Raw genomic sequence first — 11,266 nt, 5'->3', positions numbered from 1 at the left:
CCAAGGCTTACAGAATCATAGAATCATAGAATCATGGAATCATTAAGGCTGGAAAAGGCCTCTAAGATCACCCAGTCCAACCGCCAGCCCACCCCCACCATGCCCACTGACCACGTCCTCAGTGCCACATCCACACGGCTCTGGAACACCTCCAGGGACGGTGACCCCACCACCTCCCTGTGCAGCCTGTGCCACTGCAGCACTGCTCTTTCTGAGAATAGAATTCTCTGAATTAGAATTCTTCCTCTATACCCAACCTGAACCTCCCCTGAAGCAACTTGAGGCCATTCCCTCTCAACCTAATCACTGTTACCAGGGAACAGAGAGACCTTCACCTCACCACAACCTCCTTTCAGGTCATTGTAGAGAGCTGTGAGGTCTCCCCTGAGCTCCTCTTCTCCAGCCTGAACAACCCCAGTTCCCTCAGCTGCTCCCCATCAGACTTGTGCTCCAGACCCCTCACAGCTCCATGGTGAAGGGCCCTCACCATCCTCCTGCTTCCCCTGAGTGGGTCTGGCACAGAAGAAAGGGACTCAGAAAGAGCAGACAGAGGCAGAAAAAAACCCAATGCAACCAAAAGAAAAATAAAAAAAAAGAAGAAGAAGAAAAAAAAAAATAGGCCAAGAGGGTGTTATCCAGCAATGCACTCCCAATGTTTAAACAAGGGACTCCCTTGGGCCCATGCCTGATAAGCTGGGTGTCAGGGAAATCTATTCATCTGTTTTCCTCTTTAAACAAAAAGGCCTTCCCATAAGCGCGGCGAGGAGGGAGCCAACAGCTCTTGACGAACAGCCTTGTCTGAAGTGCCCACACGGGAAGCCTCTCAGTCCTGCTCCTGGGGAGGAAGGCCAGCCCTGCGCACTGCCAGCAGAGGGACAAGAGCAGTGTGCCAGTGCATCACCGGGGTGTCTGGAGGTGCAGAGGTCTGTTCCCACAGGTGGGCACAGGGGTGCCCGGGCAGACCCTCCCAGCTGGGTGCTGGAGCAGCGAGCAGGTGGACAGAGCAGGGCTTTGAAGGCAGCCAGGCTCTCCCACGCTCTGCTCCCTTTCCCTGGCTGCGTAATCTGGCAGGGGGGAGTTACAAGCCTTTTTTTTCTTTCTTTCCTTCTTTCTTTTTTTTTTTTTTTTAATTCTTATTTCTCTTTTGCCAAGAATATAGGGGCAGCTCTTTGAAGTGATGCTCGCTTCTGCCAAGGACAGCAATCCAGGCGTGGGACAGGAGGGGAAAGGAGCAGCGCTGGGTGTTCACGAGGATGGGGATGGCCGCTGCAGCCCCAGCCAACACCATGTGAGCGGGCAGAAAAACAGAGTGGGGCTGCGCCCACCGGGGCAGGGGGAATGGAAAAGTTCAGGTCTCCCATCCCACATGCAGCCGGTGCCAGAAAGCATCGAGCTAATGGATGCAGCAGGGCGGGGAGGGAAAAATCAGCATCGAGGCTGCTGGAGATGAGGCCGCCTGCCATGAGCTGGCCTGCAACCAGAAGCAAATGTGGGGCTGCTGCACAAGAGAGGAACAAGCCAGGAGGTGGGGGATCCCAGCCTGAGGTGATACCAGCCCAGGCCGTGACCCTGCTGACCTGGGTGCAGACCCCCAGCATCCGAGCAGTAACAGAGGCAGGACCAGACATGGAGCCCCATGCCTAGAGGTTCAAGGCCAGGTTGGATGGGGCTCTGGGCAGCCTGAGCTGGTGGGTTGCAGCCCTGCCCATGGCACGGGGTTGGGGCTGAATGGGCTTTGAGGTTCCCTTCAACCCAACCATTCTGTGATTCTGTGATGCCACATTACAAAGTGAGTCTAGAGCCCATGTGGGAAAACCAGTCAGTGAGCCTGAAGAGCAGGGGACAAGACCAGCCATGGGTGCACCTACAGCACAGCTTGGGTTAGATGGGGCTGTGAGAACTAGTGCAAGTCCCAGGTGGGTCTTGTTGAGGCTTAAGGGGCACAGTAGTGCACCCAAGGTCCTAATGACCAGCAGGTTGGGTTCTCACACATTATGGAGACCTGGGCTCAGACAGTGATTCCTCAGCTGATGGTCGGTGATGAGTCAGGCCCAGGCCCCAACAGGAGATGCACGGGAGGTCCAAGGTGCATCCTAAGTACAAAGCTACCAGCAGCTTAGGGACGGAGTCCATCCAGGACAACCCACAAGGGGACCAGGACAGCAGGGGACAAGGAGACACATTGGAACAGGCTGCCCAGGGAGGTGGTGGAGTCACTGTCCCTGGAGGTGTTCAAGAGCCGTGTGGGTGTGGCACTGAGGGCATGGTCAGTGGGCATGGCGGTTGGACTAGATGGTCTTAGTGGTCTTTTCCAACCTTAATGATTCTGTGATTCTGTGATTGATTCTAAGATCAGTCAGAGATACACTCACAGTATGGCCCAGGCCAGCAGCAGCACCTGAGCTCAGCTGGACCCCCTGATCCCTGGGCAGAGCAGTGGGAAATAAGGAGAGCCTAGCTGTGGCCACAGAGTCACACTGCTGCCCTTGGGGTGCCAACAACCATTCACCGTCCCCTGGTAGGATATTCCCAGCTGTTCAGGGCGTGGGGCCTGTAAATCTGTCCCTGGTGAGGCACACCATCTGGGCAGGATGCGGATTACCTAAGCCAGCCAGAGGGAAAAGAGGCTTCAGAGCCAAGACACACCTGAGCAACACGTAGCCAGGCTGAGCTATCCTCGCCTGGCCTCGTCCCTCCTTCACTCGCTCTCCCTTTCTGGAATGACAGCACAAGACGCTGCCTCCACCTCGGCAACCTATGCCAAGAAGCTTTTATTTTTAAATTCACAAACAATGACCTAGCAGCTGCTCCAAGGGGGTTTTTGTGCGTGAGCTTTTTTTTCTTCTTCTTGGTAGCAGAGTGGAAATTATATATATATTTAATTAGCTCATCGCGGCTAAATTTCCCTTCCCACCATTCTTCCTCAAAGGCAGATGTAAAATGACCCCCGACTCTGAGCTCCATTGAGGGGGTGTGACCCCCCGCCATCAAACCGAAGTTTCCAGAAAGGCAGTTTCTCCCATCCTGCCTCTTTGCTTTGTTTGACTGTGGGTGGTTGAAGCCAAGACTTTAAAATGCCACTTCTGTTGCCTCTCCATTATCTTGGGCGGAGGGAAGACTGAGAATAGAAAAATGGAAGGTATCTGGGCAAAGGAGAAGAGTGTGGCACAGCTACGACCTTCACGTTGCACAGCCCCTTGCACCCAGCCTGCACCCCAGGGCCCTTTTTCGCTGGGCTCGTGCTCCAAGGTGCAACCACACCTTCTCCTTCCCACCGAAAGTCCCACTCGACGCCTGGGTTTTGGATATATGCTCCTTTGGAGCTGGGAACCACGGGCTGCCCTGCTGTGTGCACCCTGAAGTTTGGGAGCCATTTGATCGCTGCCTGAGCCACAATAGAAGGTCAAGTCAGACGTAAAGTCTGGCAAATAGGTCAGACTTATCTCAAGAAAACACGGCTCCAAGAACAACGCAACACCTCTGGCCAACCTGCCTCATTCCCCTTCCCCTGCCAGGGCAGCCCTGCAGCCACAGGGATTTCAGGAGCACCGGTCCCACGAAGCCCACACAGTGACAGCGGCTCCTTCCTTCCTCCCCGCATCCATCCTTCCACCTCTGCAGCTCTCGTGCACTTAGATCCACATCCGAGGTCTTCCAGCAAGCCCCGGGCAGACATCCTCTCCTGTCCTCCAGCCATACAGAGAAGCCAAAGGGGGGTTTTTGGGGAGGAGGGGTGCACTGGCGCTGTGGGAACAGACACATTTACATCTCCGTCTGTGACCGAGGGTGTGGTTTCGGAATTGGCGTGAGCCGCTCGGAAAAAGCTTCTGGAGAAAGCGGCTCTCCTCCTGCACCCCTCTCCCTCTGGCAAAGCATTCCCTCTGGATGTTTTGGGGGGTTTGTTCTTTTTACTGAGGTCATTTTCAGATGGATTGGTGTCAGCTTGCTACCCCGCTGGCGAGGAAGCCGGGCAGCATGGCCGGGAGTGAGGCACCAGCCCCGCTGCTGGCTGCTGGTGGCAGAATCCGACAGCAGCCCTGAAAGCATTCACACCGAGTCTCCCTCTCTCCCTGCCAGGGAGCTCTGTGGGGTGTGTGCATCTCCGGGTCTTCTGCCTCATCCCCAGCCTGTTCCCTGACACAGTTCCTAACTAGGACAAGTCGCTGTTGCAATGAGCTCTCAGGTTAATGAAACCCTGAGCCAGCCCCCCCTTTCTTCCTCCCTCTACAGGGAAACCATCCCAATGGCAAAACAAATACCAGGGATGTGTTATCTGTTCCAAAGGAGGCCTATTCCCAAGGACACCCATGGGAACCCAGTGGGGAGGGCTGGAGGCAGTGGGTGGTTGGCACGTAGCAGGGACATTGACCCCATGGGGATGCACTGGGAGTGATGGGATGTGCATCAGGGTCAGAGGTGCTGGTGCTGGGCTAACGGAGCATTCTGTAATGCCTTTGTTTCCAGAGACATCTTTTCTTTTTTTTAGCCTTTAACACTGATGGAAATTACCAATCTAAAGGTTAATGTGTGACTGCGGTGCTCAGGAGGTGGTGGGGTCACCGTCCCTGGAGGTGTTGCAGAGCCGTGTGGATGTGGCACTGAGGACGTGGTCAGTGGGCATGGTGGGGATGGGCTGGCGGTTGGACCAGGTGATCTTAGAGGTCTTTTCCAACCTTAAGGATTCTGTGATTCTGCGCCCTCCTTCTGCAGAGGTTCTGGCTCTATCAGGAGTCGGTGGCATCACAGTGTTCCCCAGTCCTCCTCCAGCTCCGGGCAGGGGCGCAGTGATGGGCTCTGTGATTCTGCCTGGAGATGGTGCTGGGCAGGAATGCCAGATTGGGGTGGTGTTTCAGCAAAAATGCAGGCAGGAGAGGGAGCGGGGGGGGGGGGGGGGGGGGGAGGGAGCCCAAGTTGCACAGAACAGATCCTTTAGCCCTGTCTGGAACTAGGAAAAATCACAACAATAGTAATATTCATCATCATCACAGCCCTCAGATATCAATTTCCATCTTGCAGCTTCTGCGTGCGCACTGACTCATTTATTTTCCCGGGTGAGACAGGGAGGAATTGTTAGCCCATGGCAGACGTGGGGAAGCAGATATCCCCTCCAGAGAGGGGTCCGGTCGATAAATCGGTTCCTGTCCTCTCGTTTCATGTTCAGAAGGCTCAGTGTGATCAGAGTCTGCTGCGAAACCAACCTTGCCGTGCTAAGTTGCTTAAGCCGTCCCAGCACAGCCCAACTCAGCACATCAAAGTACATCTCTCCAAAACTATTTGAGATGATTTCTTCCCTGCGTGGGCACACGGAAGGCATTCACCATTGCCACGGGCTCCCGAGGTCACGCTCTGGGCTCAGCACCGCACTCTGGCACACTGCAGTGGGACTAACTCGGCTAAGCTGCGCGTCTAAACGCCGAGCCATCTGCGTGACGCACAAAGCCACCGTGCATGGGGAGATGCCAGGGCCTGAAGCCCTGTTCCCAGGCCAGCCTCCCCCATGGCCAGCTGTGCCGGGGCCGGGCAGGGTCCTCCCTGCAGCCAGGGGACCGCCGCTCCGTGTCATCGCCGGCTTCAATAGCATGCATTGTCCTGGAAAGGTCAGCTGAGCGGGCGGCGGAGAGTGTGAGGCTTCTGCTGGAGCAGCTGGGCATGGGGAAGGGATGAGGGCAGGGGGTGGCCGTGAGGACAACGGGGGACAGGGGTTGGAAGAGGTCTGGGTGGATCCGTGCAGAGCGTGGCTGGTTTCCGCAGAATGGAGCTTTGTGTCGGTGTGGGCAGCACCCAGAGACATGGTGTGGAATCACAGAATCGTAGAATCACAGAATGGTTGGGTTGGAAGGGACCTCAAAGCCCACCCAGCCCCCACCCCGCAGCATGGGCAGGGCTGACACCCAGCAGCTCAGGCTGCCCAGGGCCCCATCCAACCTGGCCTTGAACCTCCAGGGATGGGACATCCACAGCTCTCTGACTAAATGACAAACCCGCAGCGTCCCTGGGAATGTCTAACTGAGGGCTCCCCGTGGAGATCTGCTTTTCCCATAACTGGCCACGCTCTGTTCTCAAGGTTTTAATGGCTTTAGCACTACCACTACAGCAGCATCACCCAGTCTGTCTCTCCTTACGCCCCTCAGCCCGGCGAGTCATGTCGTGCTTCTCACTGCAGCACCGGGGCCGTCCTGGCAGTCGTCTCCTTTTCCCTCATCCCCTCTCTGGAAAATTCACTGGAATTTCAGTAACAAATATTCCTCCTTTTTTTCACCACTGAATGTCTGTATCACAGCCCCTATCAGCCCAAGGGTGGGTGTGCGGCTCCGCTGGCTTCTGCCTCCCCATAGCCATGGAACCACTTGCAAAGCAAAGCCATTGCCAGCATTTTTTCCTAATCTATTCATAGTTCCGTAGGGCTTCAGTCAATGCTCTGGAAGCGCTGGGTGATCATCTTGCACGTGAACAGCTGCTAGTCTCTGCACATTTGCATCCACCCAGTTTTACAGCCTCCGTTAATGTCAAGGTATTTGGTTTTGGGGTTTCTGTAACAAGTATTTTGTTAATTTTCACGAGCTGTTCTCATTATCGGAGAGATCGCTCTGGGACAACCATTCTCCAGGGAGAACAGAATGGAGATAAATTAGGGATGCGTTTAATTGTAATTCAGGTAACATGCCCAGGATGAGCTGCAGGGCAGCTAGGGAGAAAGAAAAGCGAGAGCAGTTTGCCCCTGGGTGCCCACGGAGAGAGCCCCGGCTCATTACGTTATGAGCCATCCTCATTTGGAAAAGACCACAGAGCTGCTTTCTGCCCCAGACCCTGCAGAACCTCACCGTGCCCCGGACACGCCTGCAGGCCAGCAGGAGGCTCCTCTGCTTTGGGATCCTTCTACCCAAAGTGTTGCATCCCAGCCTTCTCCCTGCTCCTCCTCACCAGCCGAGGAGAAGCCAGAGCTGGTTTTGCTTTTGCTGCCGGCAAAGCGAGGTCCACCAAAGCTCGTCGCCAACGGGAGGCCCCAGAGAGCAGGCTGGGCCGTGCTGCCTGCACCGAGCTGGCAGAGCCTGCAGAGCCCTGCTTTCCCGGCTGGATCTGCTGGAACCTGCCCCTGCTTTCTGCCAGGCTTCTTTACGTTGGCACCAGCTCCTCTTCAACGAAAAAATAAGGGGACTTTCCCAGACATCCTGCTGTAGTGGTACCAGAATGAGACAGCTCTGAGAATGAGCTGTTCTGAGCTACCCATATCCTTTTGCCTTCTCCAGGCTTGATGCTGCAAGGAGCTCTGCTGCTGTTGGGGCAAAGCTCCTCTATTTGGCATGCTTCTTCTTCAGTCTGCAGTTATGATTTCTGTTCTGTTTTGTTCCAAAATGGAACATGAGCCAGCAGTGTGCCCAGGTGGCCAAGAAGGCCAATGGCATCCTGGCTGGTATCAGCAATAGTGCAGCCAGCAGGAGCAGGGAGGTGACCATCCCTCTGTACTCAGCTCTGTTGAGGCTGCACCTCGAGTGCTGTGTTCGGTTCTGGGCCCCTCACTGCCAGAAAGACATGGAGGCCCTGGAGTGTGTCCAGAGAAGGGCAGCGGAGCTGTGAGGGGTCTGGAGCACAGCTCTGATGGGGAGCGGCTGAGGGAACTGGGGTTGTTCAGGCTGGGGGAGACTCAGCTTACTGGTCTCTACAACAACTCAAAAGGAGGCTGTAGCAAGGTGGGGGTCAGTCTCTTCTCCCAGGCAACGATGATAGAATGAGAGGTGATTGCCTCAAGTTGTGCCAAAGGAGGTTCATGTTGGATATGAGGAAAAATGTCTTCTCAGGAAGAGCAGTGCTGCAGTGGCACAGGCTGCACAGGGAGGTGGTGGAGTCACCATCCATGGAGGTGTTCAAGAAATATTTAGATGTTGTACTGAGGGGCGTGTTTTATGGGGGAAATATTGGTGATAGGTGCATGGTTGGATTGGATGATCTTGGAGGTCTTTTCCAACCTTGGTGATTCTATGATTCCATGATTCTCAAGACCTGCCAGAGACATTCTGCTGTGGGAGACCTCAGGTATGAAGAGGAGCACCCAGCACCCACAGCCTCCAATGTGTGACGAGTCCGGAGATATGTGTGCTTCCTGTGGCTCTCACACTACAAAAATCTCGTCCCCTATCCCCATGATGAGCAAACCCTTCTTTATTATTTGCCTTATGAAGATTTCATCAGGGTGTTGTCTGTGCTGCATAGCCATCTGAGGTGCCTTTGTGTATGTGAGATGCTGGCGGACTTCACTGTGCAGTATTGGTGGTGGGTGGATGGTTGGACTAGGCGGTCTTAGAAGTCCTTTCCAAACATAACCTGTGATTCTATGACTTGCCATGGGACTTGCTGGAGACCCACCCCCTTCTGGAGCAGCAGCAGGAAGCCAGCCAGGATGTACCACCTCATCCAAAGCCAAACTGAATGCTGGTATTTGGGCAACTACCTCAACTCGCTGCTAAGCGAGCTGTGAGTGCATCCCCAACTCAAGTGAAACAACACCAGGATGAATAAAAATCCGAGCGCTGAGCAAACTGTGGCACCGCTGAGCCTTGCAAGCACTCTGTCTTCTCTGCCAAACCCAACCCGATTCCTGCACTAGCACTGAGTCGAGCTGCTTGTCAGCTCTGCGACAAAATAATTTCCTCCCCACTCGGGCTGGCCATCTGTTCACTCTTGGGATTCACACAGTTTCGCTCCGTAGCTCTGTAACCCGATGATCAATAGCTCCTCCATTCCTGGCAGCTGGCACGCCGCATAAAATCATTCCCAAGCTCTCGTCTTACATGAGTGGAGTGGAAGGAGCCTTGCAATTTCATGATGGTGTTGACCAATGGTTTCCTCCTGCTGCCACCAGCGTGGAGGGTGGGTTCCCACTATCTCTGCCTCTCCCACAGGTGGCCGCATGGACTATTTAATTACGTCTGCTTCCCCACTGCTGGAGGGACATCTGAACACCTCCACACCTCCTCCACCCACAGCTGGCAGGCTCCGGTGACTTTGGTCACTGTGCTGCTGATAACAACCTTAGTTCTGATTTCTTGGCCTCAATTACAGCTGCTGCTCAAGATTGTGGAGAGCCCTGTCACCATCACGTGGCTGGGGCCACTGTGCACCACCTGAGGGGACTGGAGTGAGACCACAGCACCTCCAAAGCCAAGCAGATGGCCTCCATCTCCTGGAGGGACCTCCTGAAGGTGAGGAGGGTGCTGGTAGGTGCTCAGGGAGGACTGTTGTGTGCACAACACCCATATGAAGGTACAATGGGAGGTGACCAGAGAGCAATGGGACCTGACCTCATCACATCCACGCTGGGCTGGGGACAGGGGTGGAGAGGCTCCCCGAGGAACAAGGGAGCATTGAGCCCACCGTATCTCTCTGGGGCACGGGAAGCGGAAAGGCGATAAGAGCCCTCTCGAATGAGGAATTCCTTCTCACTTTCCCCTGTTTGCTTTTCATCGGAGATAACACGAGGCTCAGGCAGCTTACCTGGAAGCCAGTGCAAGAAGGGGCAGCCCCAGCACCCCCAGCAGCACCCATACCTTCTGTGTGCTCTGTGAGGGGAGCAGCCCAGCCGCGGCCCCCACTCCTTACCTCCACAGCTGATCCATGTCCCCATGTCCCTAAGTCCCCCCTGGTTGGTCGCTGCCAGGAGCTGTAACACAAGGAGCGGCTCGGAAAAGTGAAATGAGATTATGAACAGTACAGCCAAGACTGATAATGATGGCAGAATGTTTGGGCAGTGTTTCACTATGGGTCTGTCAGAGGGGGAGCTGGCTCCGGCCTGCCTTGGGCATGTGGGCGGGAAAGTCGATCTCTGCTGACCCTCACAGTCCTCAAGCCACACAGCATGATGATGGTCCGTTCATAGAGTCCTGGAATCCCAGAACCATTTTGGTTGGAAAAGACCTCTAAGATCACCTGGCCCAGCCACCAGCCCACCCCCACCATGCCCACTGACCATGTCCTCAGTGCCACATCCACACGGCTCTGAAACACCTCCAGGGACGGTGACTGCACCACCTCCCTGTGCAGCCTGTGCCACCGCAGCACCGCTCTTTCTGAGAAGAAATTCTTCATGATATTCGACCTGAACCTCTCCTGGCACAGCTTGAGGCCATTCCACCTCATCCTATTGCTGTTACCTGGGAGAAGAGGCCATCTCCCATCTTGCCCAGAGAAGCATTTCTTCCAAACTAAGTCCATTCTATAACTTCAGAAGGGGCTGATCTCCAGACTGCCTTCCTAAATACAAAGACAAAAACTGCCCTCTTCCTCTCTTTCTCCTGCCATGCAGGACGCAGTCTAAATATTCTGTCTTGCCAAGCCCTTCCCCAGGCCATATTACTGTGGTTATAATGGCTCCAGGGCCAGCTCCTAGCAGTGTGACACAGCAAGGTACAAGCACCTTATGTGCTCAGTGGCCAGCTGGGGTCACCTCTCTGGGACCTGGGAAGAAGACAGAGAATCCACAAGCAGCCAGACCCAACAGGGCTCAGTCTATTGCCTGTTTTCTCAAGGCAAGTTCATCTGCACAGCTCTTGGGAATCCCAGAGCATGACCAAACTTGCTGGTTGCCTCCTCGGCAGATGTGGCTGATGAACATGGAGTATGAGTTTGGCTGGAGATGGGTTGTGGTGGTGCCCCAGCTCCACGCCCTCCCGGTGCTGCCTGTGCCCACTTGCAGTGAGCAGATTGCCCTGTCAATTTGAGAGGAAGGGCACACAAGTTCTTCAAGGCGAGCTCAGATATGCGGGCTGGGGTCTGCCCATTCACTGTTTGGCATGAAGAAGTAAAGGAGAGAAAAAACAAGGAGAAAAAGCCAGGTTGGATATGGCCCTGGGCAGCCTGAGCTGGTGGGAGGCAGCCCTGCCTGTGGCATGGGATGGGACAGGGGGGGCTTTGAGGTCCCTTCCAACCCAACCATTCTGTGATTCTATGATAAACAAGGAGCTGGTATTTTTTCCTTGGCTGGAGCCAGGTCTGAGCACAAAACCCTGGAGTGGGATTTGGCTCTGTCTCTAAGAATGGCCCTTTCAAGCTGGGAAAGGCTGAACTAGGTCCATTTAGGAAGGGACTTGTGATCACAGCTTCCAGTGAGATGACTCAGAGATTTCCTTGTCCCTCGGAGTCCCCAGCCCATTGTCGCTCACTGATGCGTGGTGCCCAGACCATGGTCCCCTGTGATGCCAGGACGGGGACACCGTGTACCAGGGGACCTGGATAGGGCTGCCGGTGCCTTAGCCATCTCCTCCTCTGTGTGATT

This window comes from Gallus gallus, chromosome 1 (genome assembly GCF_016699485.2).
Source record: "Gallus gallus isolate bGalGal1 chromosome 1, bGalGal1.mat.broiler.GRCg7b, whole genome shotgun sequence".
In the NCBI taxonomy this organism is placed as follows: Eukaryota; Metazoa; Chordata; class Aves; order Galliformes; family Phasianidae; genus Gallus; species Gallus gallus.
Note: the sequence above shows the minus strand (reverse complement) of the source record.